We start from the raw sequence: 19,657 nt of genomic DNA, 5'->3' as shown, positions 1-19,657 counted from the left end.
TCCTTGCTATCCAAGGGACTCTCAAGAGTCTTCTCTAGCACCACAGTTCAAGAGCATCAATTCTCGGTGCTCAGCCTTCTTTATGGTCCAACTCTCACATCGATACATGATTACTGGAAAAACCACAGCCTTGACTATACAGACCTTTGTTGGCAAGGTGATGTCTTTGCTTTTTAATACACTGTTTAGGTTTGTCATAGCTTTCCTTCCAAGAAGCAATTGTCTTCTAATTTCTGGCTGCGGTCACCATCCAGTGATTTTAGAGCCCAAGAAGAAATTTGTCACTGCTTCCACCTGAAGTATATTATCAAGCTAAGAGAATTCTATTACACTCAGATACATCACCTCCTAAGATTTTCAATTTAGTGGAGTTTCCTTGATATTCCTCTGGCTGAATGGCAGCTCTTGTGCTATATTAATTTTATAAAACAGAACCACATTTGCTTCACAAACATCTAGAACATTAATTGTTGGATGATAATAACTCTGAGAGGACCGTTGTTCTCAGAGATCTTGATGACTTTCAAAGCCTGCTGATTTGGATGTGTTACCAAGAAAAGGTAATCCCCTGGGACCAGGCAATGAGGTTGGTATATTTTTTACTTTGCAGGCTACACTGAACCTTTCTTCTTCTGTCCTGCAAACCCCAAGCTCCTTTGAAGCTCATGGCAAAATTAAACATCCTCTCCCTATGCTCACTGCTATCATCTACTGATTTCTGGCTTATTCATTATTACTAGTGACTTTGGCCCCCAATACTAACAGTATTCCTCTCTACCCCAGCAGTTGTCATGTCCAACCACTTCATCATTCAAATGGATGAACCATTCAATCTCATGGCTTCATTCCCTTCATCTAAGGCAATGAATGTTTGCCTCCACCTCACCTCAGATATCTCCAAGCACTATCTCTTGGCCTTCCAATAATTTAGTCAAATACTCATACTGATAATTCCAGAGAGGAAGAGAAATCTAATCTGTGTACTATATTCTCACTCTACTAGTTTCTTTATCCATCCTAGATTTCACAGTGTGTATTTATCATTACTCACTTAAAAAGATGGACTTTTGTTACACACTAAATGTTTATTACCCTACCCAAACTATTTATATGTTGAAATCCTAACTCCCAATGTGAGAGTGTTAGTATGCACAGCCTTTGGGAGGGGATTAGGTCACAAGGGTGGAACCCTTATCAACAGGATAAAATAGAGCCCAGAGAGCTCTCTTTTCCCATCTGCCATATGAGGTCACAGAGAGAAGTCTATGAACCAGGAAGTGGGCCCCTACCAGATTGAATCTTCCGGTGTCCTGATCTGGGACTTGACAGCCTCCAGAACTGTGAGAAATAAATGTCTGTGGTTTAAGCTACTCAGGCAGTGGTATTCTGTTATAGTTCCTTTCCATCACATCCACTTGGCAAATCTCTAGTTGTGGAAGAACCCAGCTATCCATTTTTACTGTTATCTATACTCAAGTTGGTGAAAGCTACTAAAGAAAAATCTGAAAACTCAGCTCACCTTAAATTCACCATTATCAATCTCACCTATCAAAGAACAGTCTGTCCATTTCTGGCCTGGACACCATCCCTTTTCTCCTTCCAAGCAGCTTTTGTTATGATCTCCTCAGAGACATCTCAACAGGTTCAATGAAATGAAACAGCTTTTTCTACTCAGATCTATTCACATTCATCCAAATTTTCTCCTCTCAGTAAATGATATCATTACCCACCATTTGGGCTTCCCTGGTAGCTGAGGTGGTAAAGAATCCTCCTGCAAAGCAGGATACATGGGTTTGATCCCTGGGTCAGGAAAATCCCCTAGAGAAGGGAATGGCTACCCACTCTAGTATCCTTGCCTGGAAAACCCCATGGACAGAGGAGCCTGGCAGGTTACAGTCCATGGGGTTGGAAAGAGTCAGACAACACTGAGCAACTAAGCACACACACCCATCCTTTGGTCAAGCCAGAAACCTAGAAGTGAACTTCAGGTCCTTGCTTTCCCTCACCCGTAACGTAACACCCAACACCAGCTTCTGTTTTCCAAAGTATTTCTTAAAAATCTCTCTCCAATGACACCAACTTAATCCAAGTCTCTCTCATCTTTCACCTGAACTCTGCAGACATTTTCTAATGGGTCTCTCTTATTTCTTCGCTTCTTTCCAAACCATTCTCCAGGTAGCAGCTAAGATTGCCTTAAAATGTAGATCAGATGATATCTTTCACCTCCTTAAAAATCAATGGCCTCGTGTTGCATTTTGAACTACAGTCACCTTCCTGACCTACAGGTTTCCCAGGTGGTGGGGGTAGTGGTAAAGAATCTGCCTGCCAATTCAGGAGACATGGGTTCAATCCCTGGGTCAGGAAGATCCCCTGGAGAAGAAAATGGCAATCCACTCCACTATTCTTACCTGGAAAATTCCATGGACAGAGGAGTCTGACAGGCTATAGTCCATGGGGCCACAAAGAGTTGGGCACAACTCAGCCCTCACTCACACACCTTTCTGACCTAAATGAACCTGACCTGAAGGCTCTGAATGGACTAGCTAGCCCCAGTATAACTCTTCAATATCATCCTGTATGACTGTTCCTCCCTATGTTCCAGTCTCAGAACCCTTTTCTTGAAGTAGAAAGGACCAATCACTTTCCCATCCTATGAACAGGCTATCATATCTCTTCAGTGAAATGATTCACTCCAATTTTGTTTTGTTCTGAGCCCCTGTTAAGTTTCCTTTCTTATGGAATTATTCTTTACTCATTACTATTTTCCTGGCCGGAAAATCAGCTCCCTGAGGGTAGAACCATGTTTGTCTTGTCCATCACTCCCTCCACAGTCTCTGACACATAGTACATAAGAACACGATAAATATTCTTCCTTGTCAAATGCATCCAAAAATGTCATGGACAAAAGAGATGTAATAGGTCTCCAGATAAGATCCCTCATTTTGCCGATGAAGGCAGCAAGCCCACAGACCCAAAGGGGGTGATATATCAATGTCATAGTTAAGTCAATGTCATGGTTACTGACTGAACACAGAATAAATGCATCTCCCAGATGCCCTGAATGTGTTCTTCACTGAAACTGCAGTACTAAAATATAATTATGCTCACTCACTATATGTCTGTTTTCCATGTCACTAGATAATAAAAAGTGACCTGGATATATAGCCTTTCATTTCCTTTCTGAACAATTTGTTCAATTCATCATTACTGATATTGTCTCACTCCCTCAACAGCTCTCCATCCCCTACCCCCTCACACATCCCCACCCCCAGTCTGACTAGCTAAGACAAAGAAACTGTAGCCTTTCAAATTATGTTTCTAAATATCCTGCAAAATCTCTAGGATGGGTATTTTTCTTCTGAAGAGACAAAGAGAGACAGCTGCAGACTAAAAAACAATAGAGACTTAAAGAAAAAATAAATAAATGGAGATCAACACGGCGAAGAAATAATATAGGTGAAAAAAGTGTGTGGGTGTGGCGGGGATGTGGTTTGCAGAGAACTAAAAAGGTTCCCAGCGCGGGGGTTGTTAGCAGGACTAGAATCCAATCAAAGTCAAGAGAGTGGGGGTGGGGCAGGAGTTGAAATTCTACTTCTCCCACTTTCAAGGTGATGAGTGATAATTAACCATGACCTGGAATAAGTTTTTCTATCTAAAAAATGCACTGCCTGAGGAGCAAAAACTGACACCAATCCTTCTCCAAGGCAGTAAGGAAGATAATAATTGGAAATCTCTCGACAAAAATTCTCTTTATCTCTCTGCTCTATTTTAAGAGCGAGATTTTTAGGCCATAATTTTCAACAAGTTTTGGCTGTGGATGAATACAGGGCTTAGATAATTTAGGTCACTCAAAGAAGAGGCCAATTACTTTCTAACACATAATGGCCTGAACACACCACGGCCACATCATTGGGTAATAAACAAAATGACTACTAGAAAGATATACACGTTCGCAAAGCAGCGCTGCCGGATCTTCAGTGAAACACGCTGCATGAACCTAAAGTGGCTAGAAGAGTATCAGGCAGGCGAAGGTAACCTGTCCGTCCTTTCCCTTCGTTCCCTTGGGCCACATCCTACCTGGGACAGTGTCTCTCCTGGCCTTCTTTCTCTTGGGCCCAACCAACCCCAGGACTTTCTGGGAGCTCGGGGAAGTAGGGGACGGAATCCGTGGAACAGACTCCCTCTCCACTCCCTGCCTCAAGGTACCAGACGATCAGGAACCCCAGAAGCTCAGAGCGGACGCCGCAGAATCCTGGGAAAGAGGCATGCAGCGCTTGGCACCGACCGCATCTCGACCCCCAACTCTGCAGCCGCCACCGCGTCTAGCTCTCTCCCCGAAAGACTCACCTCCGCGCCCTCCGCGCCGGGCAGGGGCGGGCCTCGCAGCTCTCGCCAGCAGTGCCGATTCCCCGGGGGCCTCCCCGGGCTCTAGGGCCTAGGGACCGTGCCTCCGGCAGGCGGCTTGCAGGGTGGCTGCAGCAGCGGTCGCGCTCGGGCAGCTTCCCCGCCTCCCCAAGCTGGATCGCGTAGGGCTGGGGAGCATGGGGAGGAGGGAGGGAGGGAGAAGGGAGGGAGGCGCGCGGAGGCCGGCCTCGCAAGACCCACCGCTAGGGGCTGCGCGCAGGGAGCGCGCAGAGCGCGGAGCCCGACCGGGGACGCCTAGCGGGCTAGGCGGGAGAGTCGAGGCGGCGGGGGAGGAGTCGGAGAACTGGGAGGGGGTGAGGGGAAGATCTGGGGAGAACCCGGGAGTACGAGGGCCATCAAGAAGTGCAAGCAGAGCGGCGGGGAGTGCTGGCTGTACGGTTCCAGCTTGGCCCTTCCCCCGCCCTCTGCACCTCCTGGGAGCCGCTGAGTATCCACCCGTGGCCTGAGCCTCCCTGCAGGGCTCCGCCAGGATTCATTTTGAAGGCGGTTAGAACAGTCGAGCCCACTTTTCTCCTCCATTGCCTGTGTGCTGTACAGCCGCCTTTTCCAGTCTAGACTTTGCTTTTAATTACACCCCCGCTCTCCCCACTCCAGTTCCTGACAAGTCTCCAAGAAACTGCGCTTTTTGTGCTGTACGTGTTCTTTCCCTCACCTTTACCCACCCAAATCATCTTTTGGCTTGACTGTGTCCTTGGAATAAAATGTTCAGAAATGCCCTTTAATGAACAACATTTAACAACTCCCTGGGCTAGGAGAGAACCCTCAGAGCTGGCGGAGCACGTGGCAGTTTGTTAGCTTTGACCTTCACTCTAGCTGGTGGTGCTTGAGCTTGGTGTAGGAGAAAAAGAGGGTTAGGTCGGGAGTGGGGGGCCGGGGAACGCAGGTGAGATAGGATACCTGGGTTCCTGGGAAAGCCACTTAACTGCCTAGGCCACAATGGCCTTACTCAAGGCCAGAGGATTCCTGAGCGGTAAGGCTACCTTTGGTTTGAGGATTATGTAAATACCAGCCCCCACCCCCAACCCCGCAGATTGCCAAATAGCCAGGTATCCTTCATCTTTTGTGCAGAAGATGCAGGCAGAAGCAAGAGATCTTTATTCTCAAATAGCAAATCGATTTACTGAAGATTCTCAAATTTGGGGAATTAGTTTTCATACATCAGTAAACCTCCATTTCAGCAAATTTAAGTTTAAAAAATAATCTCTTCCGGTGTTTTATTAACTAGGGGGGAAAAACTCTTGAAGCAGGTCTTGGATCGATTATTGGACACTGCACTTTCCCCTTTGCAGTCTATACTGGGATTAACCTTTGCAAATGCTGCTTTGGAAATACATTCTTTGTTTGACTTAACATGTGTCCCCTCCCCCACAGCCAAATATTAAGTTCAAAAGTTTAGGCATGAGTTACCCGTTAATGATGTGTCATGATGTGGTGGCACTGGCAACTGATAAAATTCTTTCCACGTAGGTAACTGGGAAAAAAATAATTAAATTTTGTATCAATTTTTATTATTTTGTTTCAACACTACTCTGAAATAATGAAATTCGTATTTTTAACACTTCTATAGGGCAGGTAGAGGAAATTCATGAAACTTAGTAGTTGATGAAGTGTTTAGCTTTCCCATGTTCTTAAAATATACAATAGCATCATATAACTTCTACAAGGGTTATTAAAAACAAAGGATTTTTAAGTATCCTAAACTATAAGTTATTGTATCAAACAGGTAGGTAAGACATATATTTTATATATTTTTAATAGCTGTCTTAACATGGATTTGAACTATTCAAAAAAACAAGTTATATGTGAAATCGCTTATCCTAAAAGAGAAGCAATGAGTCAGTAATTTGCAATTTCCAGAAGACATGTCTACTTGAACTATTAAAATAAGACATTCTTGATGGAAAATCTCATGTCACCAGATGTGTTCCCCAGAATTGCTGGTATTGATGCAAACATGATTCCTTTCAACTTTTTCTTCCACAGTTACTGTCATTTTTACTACAGCTGTCATTTGGAGTTGCAGAGTATAAAAATTATTTCGCAAGATTTTTCCAGGTCATGACATGCTCTCTGAGAATTCGCTTTAGCTCCATGAAATAGTAATGAATTCCACTGAAGTACACAGCAATAAGTTATTAAATGGATTTCTAATGGCCTAAAGATGTTCACACAGTATTTTCTTTGAAGTTATTATACAATTGAATAACTTTAGAGTGGTCATTTCCAAAGTATGTAATTTCAAGCTCTAGTCCCTCAAAATGCTCTTCCAAGTAATACATTCACTACAAAAGTGATTATTGAGCTCCTGCTGTGTGCCCTGGCTAAGGCACTTGGAGAATGGTGAAGAACAGACATACTTACCTGTCCCATTAGAATTGATAGTTTGGGGACAATAAATTAGTGAACAAGTACAAATGAGATTTACACAAATTTGTTTACACAAGTAAAATAAATGTAAATCATGATGAAAATAACAGACTAAAATAACAGATAATAACAGATAAATAATATGATGAACTTCTTTATTTTAGAGATTCACAATGCAAATTATTGGGTTAAAGGCTCTGAGAATTTCTACCTAAAAGACATTTCCTTTACTTCTCCCCAACAAATTCCCAAACTTTTTTGAGGACTGAATATTAATGAAATAGCACCATATTTGTGAAACACTGCTCTCTGAAACCAATAAACATAAAATTCTGTTAACATTACCTTACATTTTTTGTCAATGCATATTCATGTACTTTAATAAATTTATATATAGTACATTTGAAATAGATTGAAAATAAAATTATATACATTTATAAGTACATTAATAAATTTTGGTAGATTTATAAGAATATGTTTCATAGATTTTGTCTGAAGACAAATGATGTGGACACATTTATAAATCTATTAGAATGTATGAGTGTATATCTGTTTAAGACATATTTTGTGGCTAACATTGTTTGATGAATGACTTTGCATACATCAATATAGTCCAGATGCTTATAATTTTTAATTGCTATAGTCCATAATATTAGTATAGAATTGTTTTCTTTACCCTGAGCTTTAGAAAAATACATTTTTTTATTCTTTTGCTGTTGCAATTAATACTGCCTTAACCTCTTTGAAAAATTTGCTCTTTGCTATAGTAAGTGGAAGGAATATTTCTGATATCAGTATTTTATTAAACATTTAAAATGTATATTTTTAATTATCTACAAAATTTCAGTAAAAGCAGATTTGATTCTGGATCTCATAGATGACCACTTTGTAACCGAGTACAAGTATGCAATTTCAGAATGCATGTTTTTTTGCATTTGTCATGGCGTTGGTGCCCAGCAATATCACCCTGTCAAAGTCTAATGAGAGATCTTAGAGTGGAACAATAAAAAGACAATAATCCAATTATAAAATGGACAAATGATTTGAATGTTATCTGTGGACTTAGTTTCTAAGAAAACATTCTCTTCAAGTGAAGACCAAATAGCATTAATTTGTGCTTTTTCAAGATGTAGTTGACAACTGACAGAAGAGAAAAAAGGGATGGGAGAAACTAGTCACTCTCCAACTCATTTTAATTAAAAATTTATTTTACATAAGTTATAGGTATACAATATAGTGATTCATAATTTTTAAAAGTTATATTCCATTTATAGTTATTATAAAATATTGGCTATGTTCCCTGTGTTGTACAATATATCCTTGTAGCTTATTTTATACCTAATACTTCATACCTCTTAAGCCCTACCCCTATGTTGCCCCTCTCCTCCCCTCTCCCCACTGGTAATCACTAGTTTGTTCTCTATATCCGTGACTCTGCTTCTTTTTTGTTATACTCACTAGTTTCTTGTATGTTTTAGATTCCACGTATAGGTGATATCATACAGAATTTGTCTTTCTTTCTTTGACTTATTTCACTTAGCATAATGCCCTCCAAGTCCATCATGTTGTTGTGAATGGCAACATTTCATTCTTTTTTTATGGCTGAGTAGTATTTCTGTGTGTGTACATACAGTATATATACCATTTCTTCTTTATCCATTCATCTATTGATGAACACTTAAGTTGCTTCCATGTCTTAGCAATTGTAAATAATGTTGCTATGAACATTGGGGTACCTGTATCTTTTCAAGTGCTCATTTTAAGTATGTTAAACCCAGAAGATCTACAGAGGTACAGTCAGTACCACACTCAATTTGCAAGCAGCAATTTAATTTCTGTCCAACAATATCATTTTTCATACTCAATTAATTGTGAAACCCAGGTCCCCACTGACCAGCTATATCTTGATTTCTCATCTATTAAATGAGTGTAATAGTCTCTAACCTTATAGAGTTCTTGTGGGTGTTAAATGAGTTGCTACATATAAAGTGGCTATTATCCATTAACTAGTATATGTGTTAGATATTATTTAACAAACTTGCACATTTGTTTTGGTTTCATAGTTATGTATATGTTCTAATCCTAAGAATTTTACATAAAGTTTTGCATTCAACTATAATACAAATATATAATTGAAATATGATACAAAACTATAATCATGTAGTTTTTTAAAAAAGAAACTTAAGTCAATAATGTGGCCATTGAGCATTTTTCTCCCTTCTTTTTTTTTAAAAAGGGGTTCATACTTTACTCAAATTTGAGAATCATTAGTCTAGAATAAACTTGGACTTTTTTTCTCTATATATACTTTTTAATACATCACAGGTGTCACTCTCTGAGCTCTTAAAAATTAATAAGGAAAAAAAATTAATAAAGAAGACCATACTTAGTCCAGTTGTCTTGTTAGTAAAGTTTTAGTTCACATGTGCTTATTCGCTCAGTCATGTCCAACTCTTTGCGACCCCATGAACTGTAGCCCACCAGGCTCTTTTGTCCATGGGGATTCTCCAGGCAAAAATACTGGAGTGGGTTGCCATGCCCTCCTCCGGGGGATCTTCCCAACCCAGGGATTGAACCCAGGTCTCCCACACTGCAGGTGGATTCTTTATCGTCTGAGCCACCAGGGAAGCCTTTTAGTTCAAATACTCGTGGATAAAAGAAGGAGGCATGTTGCATGCAAATTTGTGAACTAAGAGTTAGAATGTCTTCAATGATTTAAATAAACCTTTAGCAAGTTGTTTAACCAGTCTTGGCCTTAGTTGGAATGTCTTTGAAATAGAGATTTGCTTTTGGGAATTCCCTGGTTGTGCAGTGGTTAGGACTTGGTGCATTCACTACCATGGCACAGGTTCAGTCCCTGGTTAGAGAATTAAGATACTGCAAGCCATGCAACATAGCCAAAAAACAAAACAGAAAAAAAAGATTGACTTTCAAATCCCTTCAAGGTCTAAAATTTTATGACATTTTCAGTATGCCCACTGTTATAGTATGATAAGTTGTTATTACATCTGGCACTTAATAAAGAAATGTGCCCTTCAAGGGGCCAAACTTTCATGTGTTATCATTCAGTTGGGAGATTCTCTGTTGGCTTAGTGGGTAAAGAATCTGCTTGCAATTCAGGAGACCCAGCTTTGATCCCCGGCTTGGGAAGATGCCCTGGAGGAGGAAATGGCAACCCACTCTAGTATTCTTGCCTAGAGAATCCCTTGGACAGAGGAGCCTGGCAGGGTACAGTCCATGGGGTCACAAAGAGTAGGACATGACTGAGCAACTAACACTTTTAGGTGTTTGTTCTGCCCTTTTCTCATTCTCTGCTGTTAGTGTGAATACACAGTTAAATTCTCCAAAGTAGCAGAAGAGAATGTAGTCAGAAGAACAAGTTATAGCAATTACCACCCTTGTGCAGTATACCTCCACAGTGAATCTGGGCTGGCCCCATTTAACAAATAAGAGTGCAGTAATGGTGATGATTTGTGACATCTAAGACTGAATCACAAAAAGCCTTGTAGCTTCTGTCTTGGTCTCAGAGCTCATGTTATAGGGGAAACAAGTAGCCACTTAAAATTTACTTTAGACCACCATGCTGTGAGGAAACCCAACCTGGCCCCATAGAGAGGCCATGGAAGAGAGAGATGCCTGAAGAGCCTATCCAGTTGAAGTGTGAAATGAAGAAGCCATCTTGGATGTCCAAGGCAAGTCTTCATATAACTTCAGCCTCATCTACTATCTGAGCAAAAGCATGACTCCAGAATGAGAGTCACCAAGCCGAAATAACTTAATTTACAAAACTGTGACAGATAATAAACTGTTGGAAGCTGTTGATTTGGCAGCAATTTGTTATGCAGTGATAGATAAGCTTGTTTAAGGGCCAAAAAAATGCTCATTTCTCTTTTGATCAATTATATCTACTTTATATACCTTTCATATGAACTCCTTTTTAAAAAAGTATAGCCATATAATTTTTTTCAGTAGACAATTTCCTCTTTGTTTCATTAATTAAAAAAAATAATCACAAACACATGGTTTCATGTCATTTCATCATCTTTTTGATGCTCAGTTTAAGATTCATTTTCCGGAAATAATTGAGTCATCATCAACTTTGCCAATCCTGTTATTAATACCCATGAAAGAAACTAGCTCTAAGAAATAAAACATAACTACTGTTTCTATAAACATACATGTTTGACCCTTATGACTATAAAAGGATCAGAGAAGATTAGGAGTGGGAAAGCTGTTAAACAGGAGTCCATTTAAATCGGTTTTATTATTTTAACATTATATTTAACCTAGGTTATTTATCTTAAAATGCATTTAAGTAAAATTGAAGTGTTCTTTAAGATGTTGAAATTTTATAACTAAATCCAACTATCCCTAAAAAAGAGGTTTCCATTTATTTTACTACAAATATTTTTAGAATTTATAGTGTTTACAAATAACAATGTGTTTTATAATACTTAATTTCATACAGTACCCCAAAATAAATTCTATTTAGGTCAAAGTGTTAAAATTTGAAGTTCTATGTGTTTTAAAAATGTAAGTTGAGGGGAAATATTTCCTGTAAATTTATAAAATTGTTGTCAAATTATTTAAAATAGCTCACACAAATTTAGGCTCCAGTAAATGAACAAAAGAATTGATGGACATTTTAAAAAAGAAGAAATAAAATTGTTTAATAAACAGAGACTCTGGGAAAGATACCATCAATGGACTTTCTATAATCTCTTTTTCCTTTCCTGTTCATTAAATTTGAACAATCAAATACTGTTCTCTAAGCAGCTCACCAAGGGTATTACTATTTAAAGGCCCTTTCTAAAATTTGCAATATACTTTGTTAAGGCAAAAAGTAAAAGGTAGGTCATTGGCTTAAAAATGCCCAGGACAACATTTCTCTTATTTTATTAAGCAATTATTTAATAAATGAGTCCCCAGTTTTCCAATATTCAATATACATATATACTGGACCTTATTATTTCCTAGATTATTTTACCCCAGTCAATTTACCTATTTTAAAAGGAACTTAATGTTTTGAGCCATCTTTTCCAGAAGTATGTTGTTAAGAAGATTCGTTTTTGAGAGCTTCCCTGGTGGCTCAGATGGTAAAGAACACGCCTGCAATGCAGGAGACCCAGGTTCTATCCCTGGGTCAGAAAACCCCCCTGGAGAAGAAAATGGCAACACACTCCAACATTCTTGCCCAGAGAATCCCATGGACAGAGGAGCCTGGTGGGCTGCAGTCCATGGGGTCGCCTGCAAAGAGTCAGATGACTCAGTCAGATGACTGAGCCACTTTCATATTTATTTTATTTTTTTTTTAATTTTTTTTTAATTATTATTTTTTTTTCCAGTGGGTTTTGTCATACATTGATATGAATCAGCCATGGATTTACATGTATTCCCAATCCCGATCCCCCCTCCCACCTCCCTCTCCACCCGATTCCTCTGGGTCTTCCCAGTGCACCAGGCCGGAGCACTTGTCTCGTGCATCCAGCCTGGGCTGGTGATCTGTTTCACCATAGATAGTATACATGCTGTTCTTTTGAAATATCCCACCCTCACATTCTCCCACAAAGTTCAAAAGTCTGTTCTGTATTTCTGTGTCTCTTTTTCTGTTCTGCATATAGGGTTATCGTTATCACCTTTCTAAATTCCATATACATGTGTCAGTATGCTGTAATGTTCTTTATCTTTCTGGCTTACTTCACTCTGTATAAGGGGCTCCAGCTTCATCCATCTCATTAGGACTGGTTCAAATGAATTCTTTTTAATGGCTGAGTAATATTCCATGGTGTATATGTACCACAGCTTCCTTATCCATTCATCTGCTGATGGGCATCTAGGTTGCTTCCATGTCCTGGCTATTATAAACAGTGCTGCGATGAACATTGGGGTGCACGTGTCTCTTTCAGATCTGGTTTCCTCAGTGTGTATGCCCAGAAGTGGGATTGCTGGGTCATATGGCAGTTCTATTTCCAGTTTTTTAAGAAATCTCCACACTGTTTTCCATAGCGGCTGTACTAGTTTGCATATTTATTTTAAAACAGTGACTAATAACTTTTATTTTTATGTTTTTCAAACTATTAATTTATTCTACAAATATTTATTGAATATTCTTTCTGTGTCTCTCTAAGGGGCTGGGAGACACAGCAACAGAAAAAGCAGATCCCCACTGCCATGAAGCTTGCGCCGGCATCTAAAATATTTAAATCACAAACTCACCAATGGAGTACAGGTAGTTAAAAAAGAAAAGAATTCCAAGGATTGAGCTGTGGAACTTTCCAACATGTGGTGGTGAGAGTGATGAAAAGTAAAGGACAAAAGAAATTAAGATACCATTAAGAGATACTTCTAAGGAGGTAAGAGGAAAAGTGGAACTGATGAGTGCCCTGGAAGCTGAGTGAAAGGAGTATTTCAAGGAAAGGGGAGTACTCAGGGGAGTGTCAGGTGCTTTTATGTGATCAAGTAGGATGAGAAATAAGAACAAGATTTAAAATGTGAAGATCATTGATGACTTACCTCATGGCAGTTGGTTCAGAGAAAGGGAGAACAGAAACTGGAGACAAGTCAAAGAACAGAGCAATCCAAGTATAGACAACTCTTCTTAAGACTTTTTCTGTAAAATAAAGAAGAGAATTGGAGTGATGAGTGGAGGAGAAAACAGGTTCCAGAGCCAGGAACAGTTTAAGATAGAAAAAATTGTATATATATTCTTATAGGGACAATCCCAAGGAGAGCAGAAGACAGATGATGCATAACAGAGAGTGAAGAATTGCTGGCGCAAGGTCATTGAGAAGGTAAGAGGGGATGGGATTCAGTGCATGAATGGTGGGGCTGGCCTTTGTTGGGAGGATGAATAGTTTATCCTCAATGGAAGAAAAGACACTATAGATGGGGCTAGATGCAGTGAAGTGGCTAGATGTTCTGGGTGAGTGTGGGGAAGTTCTCTTCTGACTGCTTCTTTTTTCTCAGTGATACAGGGAGCATTTGTCTGCTGAGAGTGAGGATGAGGGAAAATGAAAATTTGAGAGAAGAGGGAAAGGCACACAAAATAGGACAGATAGAAAGCACATAATAAGATAGAAGTCTAAATTTATCAGTAATCACAACTATGAATGGAATAAACTTTCCAATCAAAAGGCAAAATTTTTAGACTGGATTGAAACAAGCATTTATGCTATTTTTACAAGTCAGGTGTAGAATACGAGAACACAGAAAAACTAAAAATTAAGTATTCAGAAGGGGTACCTGTCAAATGTCAAGTAAAAGAAACATGATCTAAATATATTATTACCAGATAAAATGACTTTAAGGAGAGCTACTACTTAATGGTAAAATATTCAGTTCACTAAGAAGGTAAAATAATTCTAAATTTGTATGCCTCTAATAATGTAGCCTCGAAACACAGTATGACAGAATCACAAGGAGATTTTTTAAAGTCTGCCACTGCAGTAAGAGATTTTAACACATTTTTGAGAAATTGAATCTTTAATTAAACTTTTTATAAAGTAAAAAGTAAAAAAGAAGTAAAATCAGGCACAGGAAGCTTTCCTGGTCAGTTATCTAAACATTTAAAGAACAGAACAATCCAAAAAAGCACAAACTCTTCCAGAAAAAAAATTGAGAAAGAATGTTTCCCAGCTTGTTTTATGAGGTTAGCATAACTCTTGAAACCAAAGTTATTAAGATATGGTACAATTTTATTTTTTTATTAAATAAAAAATGTTTTTAAATGAACAACCTGATTTGCTTGATAGCAAATTTTTTAAAAAGATAATACATCAAAATCGTGATTATCTCAGTAGATGCAGAAAAGGCATTCTGCATAACTCTCTGTTAATAAAAAAGTTCTTAGCAAACAGAATAGAAGGAAACTTTTAAACTGAAATGAAGTTGATTTACAATATTGTGTTAGTTTTAGTTGTACAGCAAAGTGAGTCAGTTATTTATACAGTTTTTTTTTCAGATTATTTTCCATTATAGGTTATTACAAGATATTGAATATTGTCCCTTGTGTTGTACAGTTATTTCTTGTTGCTCCTATGTTTTATATAGAGTAGTGTGTATCTGTTAATCCCATACTCCTAATTTATATACTCCTTTCCCCTTTAGAAACCATAAGTTTCTTTTCTATGTCTGTGAATCTGTTTCTGTTTTATAAACAGATTCATTTGTTTTATTTTTTAGATTCCATGGATAAGTGATATCATACAATATTTGTATTTCTCGGTCTGACTACCCTCACTTATTATGATAGTCTCCAGATCCATCCATGTTTCTGAAAGGCAATATTTTATTCTTTTTTATGGCTGAGTAACATTCCATTATGTGTATGTATATATATATGTGTGTGTGTGTGTGTATATATATACACACACACATACGTACAACATCTTTATCCATTAATCTGTTAATGGACACTTAGGTTACTTCCATGTCTTGGCAGTTGTCAGTAGTTCTGCTGTGAACACTGGGTGCACATATCATTTTGGATTAGCATTCTCTCTCATCTAAGTATATACTCAAGAGTGGGATTGTTGGATTATATAGCAGCTCTATTTTTAGTGTTTTTAAGGAAGCTCTATACTGTTTTTCATAGTGGTTGCACCAATTTACATTCCCACTAACCGTGCAGGAGGGTTAAAAGGAAACTTTTTTAACCTACCATTGAGCCTGTCCAAAAAATGTGCAGTACTTCCTAACATAGTGTTGAAAGCATATCCTTAAATGATAAACAGGACAAAGATGTCTTCTATCACCATCACTGTTCAACACTGTACCTGTAGTCCTAGCTTGTGTAATAATGAAAGAAGAAGAAATAAAAGGCAAAATGATTAAAAAGGAGGAAACGAATGATCATTATTCATAGACGAAATACAGTTGACCCTTGAACAGCGGGGGCTAAGGGGGTTAACAGCGGGGGTTCCACTTCACCACAGTGAACATCCAAGTATTTATTTACAGTAGGCTCTCTGTATCCATGGTTCCTCATCTATAGGTTTAACTAACTATGGATCATTCAGTATTACAGCATCTATTTACTTTCTAAAAAATCCACATGTAAGTGGACCTATGCACTTCAAATCCCTGTTGTTCAAGGGTCAACTGTAATTTTACATAGAAAACCTGAGAATCTACAGATACAATATAAGATTTGAGCAGAGGTTAGCAAGATTGCTAGGTAAAAACATCGACGTATAAAAGTCAATTGTATTTCTATGCACTGCAACAGTCAGTCAGTAACTCAATTAGGAAAGATGCCATTTCTTACAGTGACCCAAAGCACCAAGTACCTGCTAATAGAGTTAATGAAAGGTAAGCAGTCTCTTTTGGGGGAAAGACTTAAAGTGTATTGGAAAAGAAATTTTAAAATATCCAAATGAGCATAAAGACCTTTCATTATCTTGCATAGAAGAACTCAGTATGGTAAAATTGTGATTCTTCCCCAATACATCTATTTTCTCAGTATTATTCTAATGGTTGTACCATCAGGATTTTTCATGGAGCTAGACACATGAGTTCTAAAATTGTCATGGAATAGCAAAAGGTCAAGAAGTCATGAAATTCCCAGAGAAGAAAAACAATATAAGATGATTTGCCCTTCTAGATATCAAGGCTAATATAAAGCCATGAAAATTGTTTAACACAGGGTTAGACAAACAGACTAAGGGAATGAAATGAGAACTCTGAAACTGACCCAGGCCTAGAGGAAAAATTTGATATGTGCCAGAGCTTGTATGTCAGTAGGAAAGAAGTGCTATTGTTTATGTTAATTTATAAAACATTGTGTTATGAAAAAAGTGAAATTGTACTTCCTTCCACAAAAATCAAATCTAGGAAAAATGAAAGACTTACTATGAAAGGAAAACTTGAAAATATAGGAAAATATCTTTAAAGATGAAAACATGGAAAAATATCTTTGTAACCTTTGAATATGGATAGATTTATTAAATAAGACACATATAAGAATGTGAGCCAAAAGAGTAAAAAAGATTATCCATTTACACTTATACTCAAAAGGAACCATGGAGGGACTGAAAAATACCACCATTCACTTGTGACAGAATGAAAGTGAAAAGTATCTTAACACTATTTTGAAAATAGCTTTAGATAGGAATACACAGGAGCTAAATGATAAAGGAAAGCAAGATAATGATAGACCAAAAATTCAGCATACTGCCTACCTCTGAGGATTCAGGTGGGGAGTCAGCTATAACAAGGAAGGGAATCTCTGATACTCTTATTCTTAAGCTGATGTCTGCTACAGAACAGGAGTGTTCATTTCCTTAAAATGATTTTAACTATGCACATATATTTCACATATATAAATAAAAAATAAAATACAATTTAAAACATATTTATAGTGTAATACAAATCAATTCAAAATGACAAAGCAATACTAGAAATACACTGGCTTTCAAATGGAAAAGGAGAGCTTCAGGTATGGTTTGATCCAGAATCCATACCTGTAGCTGGGGAAGAGGGCATCTTCCTTAAGAGCAAATAGACTACACTGGGAAAGGTTAAATACCAGGATGAAGAACAACTGAGAATGGAAGAATCTAGGCAGGGAAAATTAGTAAATGTCCAGAGCCACAAAACAAATATTTCAGTTAACATTTCTCATCTTCAACTGAACTTTTAAAATCCTTGTTTTTCCTATTTGACTTTTGCTAACCTGGATTTCTAGCTGAAATGAAACATTAAGAGGTATAATAATTTTATAACACCCCTTAATTATTTTGTACATATAACCTTCCACCTCATGCTTTAACTTTTTGCTCAAAAGATATTTTGATTCAATAATAAGCACTCTTCTTAAGTGTGGTGGCATTCTGATTGAGAAATAGTACTAGCTTGTTAAAAAAATGACTTGTTAAAAAATAATAATAGTACTAGCTTGTTAAAAAAGCTTGTTAAAATAGTGACTGTTGTACCTGTGCCCTTGTATCCCAGTATATGTATAATATGTATACAAGTCATAATTAGGATCATGTTGACTTTGAATATAATTGCAACTTTATTTTATGTTATTTATTTAATTTTCATATTTTTCTATTTTTGAAGCTGCTATTTTAATAAATAACTTTCCCAAGCTAATTATTATTATCAAAGTTTATAATTTCTTTTGAATAATTGTGGATTTAAATAATTTAAAATCTACCTATTAAGTCCAAAAATGTTAAAGAAAATTATTCTTTTTAAAATTTCTTTATTGAAGTATAATTAATTTACAATGTTTTACCAACCTCTGCTGTACAGCCAAGTGACTCAGTTATACACATAAATATATTAGTTTTTGATGTTCTTTTCCATTATGGTTTATCCCAGGAGATTGGATATAGTTCCCTGTGCTATATAGTAGGACCTTGTTGTTTATCCGTTCTAAATGTAATAGTTTGCATTTACCCACCTCAAAATCCCAGTCCATCCCTCTCCCTCCCCATACTCCTTGGCAACCACAAGTCTGATCTCTATGGCAGCAGAATTATTCTTGATAGCAATCTCTCAAGACCTTAAACAGATTAAATACTATGTAATTTAATGCTTTGTTCATGATGCAAGGTCACTAGGAATGTAAATTACTTTGTTATAATTACAATTAATTTCTGATACAAGTAGCTGTTTGTTTCTGTACTTAAAGGGATTATTCTAACTGGTGAGTGTGAACTTTTTGTTTTTTGGTCGCTACTCTCCACATGAGCCTTAACTTAAAATTATTTATTTATGTATTTATTTTTGGTGGCACTGGGTCTCTGTTGCTTTTGCATGGGTTTTCTCTAGTTGTGGGAAGTGGGGGGCTACTCTTCCTCACAGTGCATGGCCTTCTCATTGCCGTGGCTTCTCTTTTTGCAGAGCATAGGCTCTAGGAGTGCAGGCTTCAGTAAGCTTGGCTAGTGGCTTCAGCAGTTGTGGCTCACAGGCTTAGTTGTTCTGCAGCATGTGGGATTTTCCCAGACCAGGGCTTGAACCCATGTCCCTTTCATTGGCAGGCGAATTCTTATCCACTGCGCCACCAGGGAGCTTTACCTTTCTGAAGCTATTGATATGCCAACATCTATCAGCAAAACTCTTCTAAGCTGTTACATCTTAAGTGCTACAAACTAATTAAAAGCATGATATAATCATATCAAAAGTATCTGTGAATAGATTTTAAGTAAAGTTCTTATAAAAATTATGTACTTGAATTTTGGAGCAAAATTTTTGATCTCCCTTTTATATCACAATTGCTTTAAAATTTTTGCTTATGATTTTCCTTTTTACCAAGTTTTCAGTTATCTTGTTCTAAGGAATCCTATGAGTATAGATTGTTTTGTAAACAGGAAAAAGCACTAAATATGAATCAAAGTACTGAATTATTTTAGTTATGTATGATTTAACCACTGTAATGTTTAAATTCTATACTTCCTACTCATAGTGAGTGAAAGTTGCTCAGTCATGGCCGACTCTTTGCGACACCATGGACTGTACAGTCCATGGAATTCTCTAGGCCAGAATACTGGAGTGGGTAGCCTTTTCCTTCTCCTACTCATAAAGCTTTATTAATTCCTCTCTAAGCTATCTGTGATTTCTATTAAAAAAGATTCTGTTTTTAATTGTCTGTCTCATTTACTTCAAAAAGTATTTTAGCAATTTATTTCTCATTGTATATTAAAATTATCTGGTGCTCTTTCAATAATCTTCATTGTCTGTAGGACAAAACATAGACTACCAAAACTCTTCTCTTGTGTATTTCCAAATTGCCTACCTTCTTTTACCTACTATATCCATGTGTAAGTTCTCTTTTCACATCCTATTTGTCTAGATTATGTCATTTTCAGTCCTATTTCCTGGTGAAGTCTACTAACGTACCTCCCTCTACTAAGTGATC

The 19,657-nt window shown here is 37.5% G+C and overlaps 1 protein-coding gene across 2 annotated transcripts in view; it reads right to left on the bottom strand.

The window, feature by feature from the left end:
- STEAP2 (STEAP2 metalloreductase) overlaps positions 1-4,493 on the bottom strand; it is a 28,208-nt gene extending 23,715 nt beyond the window's left edge. Inside the window, exon 1 of one of the 2 annotated variants that reach the window (XM_061165550.1) lies at positions 4,348-4,493. The gene's annotated coding sequence lies outside the window, so the exon portion shown is untranslated. Of the gene's footprint in view, positions 1-4,077; positions 4,200-4,347 lie in introns of those variants that run through there. The other variant, XM_061165551.1, reaches the window with a different exon arrangement.
- Positions 4,494-19,657: the final 15,164 nt, after the last annotated feature.

The sequence above is a fragment of the Dama dama genome, chromosome 18 (assembly GCF_033118175.1).
Source record: "Dama dama isolate Ldn47 chromosome 18, ASM3311817v1, whole genome shotgun sequence".
NCBI lineage: Eukaryota > Metazoa > Chordata > Mammalia > Artiodactyla > Cervidae > Dama > Dama dama.
Note: the sequence above shows the minus strand (reverse complement) of the source record. Positions and strands in the feature narration are given on the sequence as shown.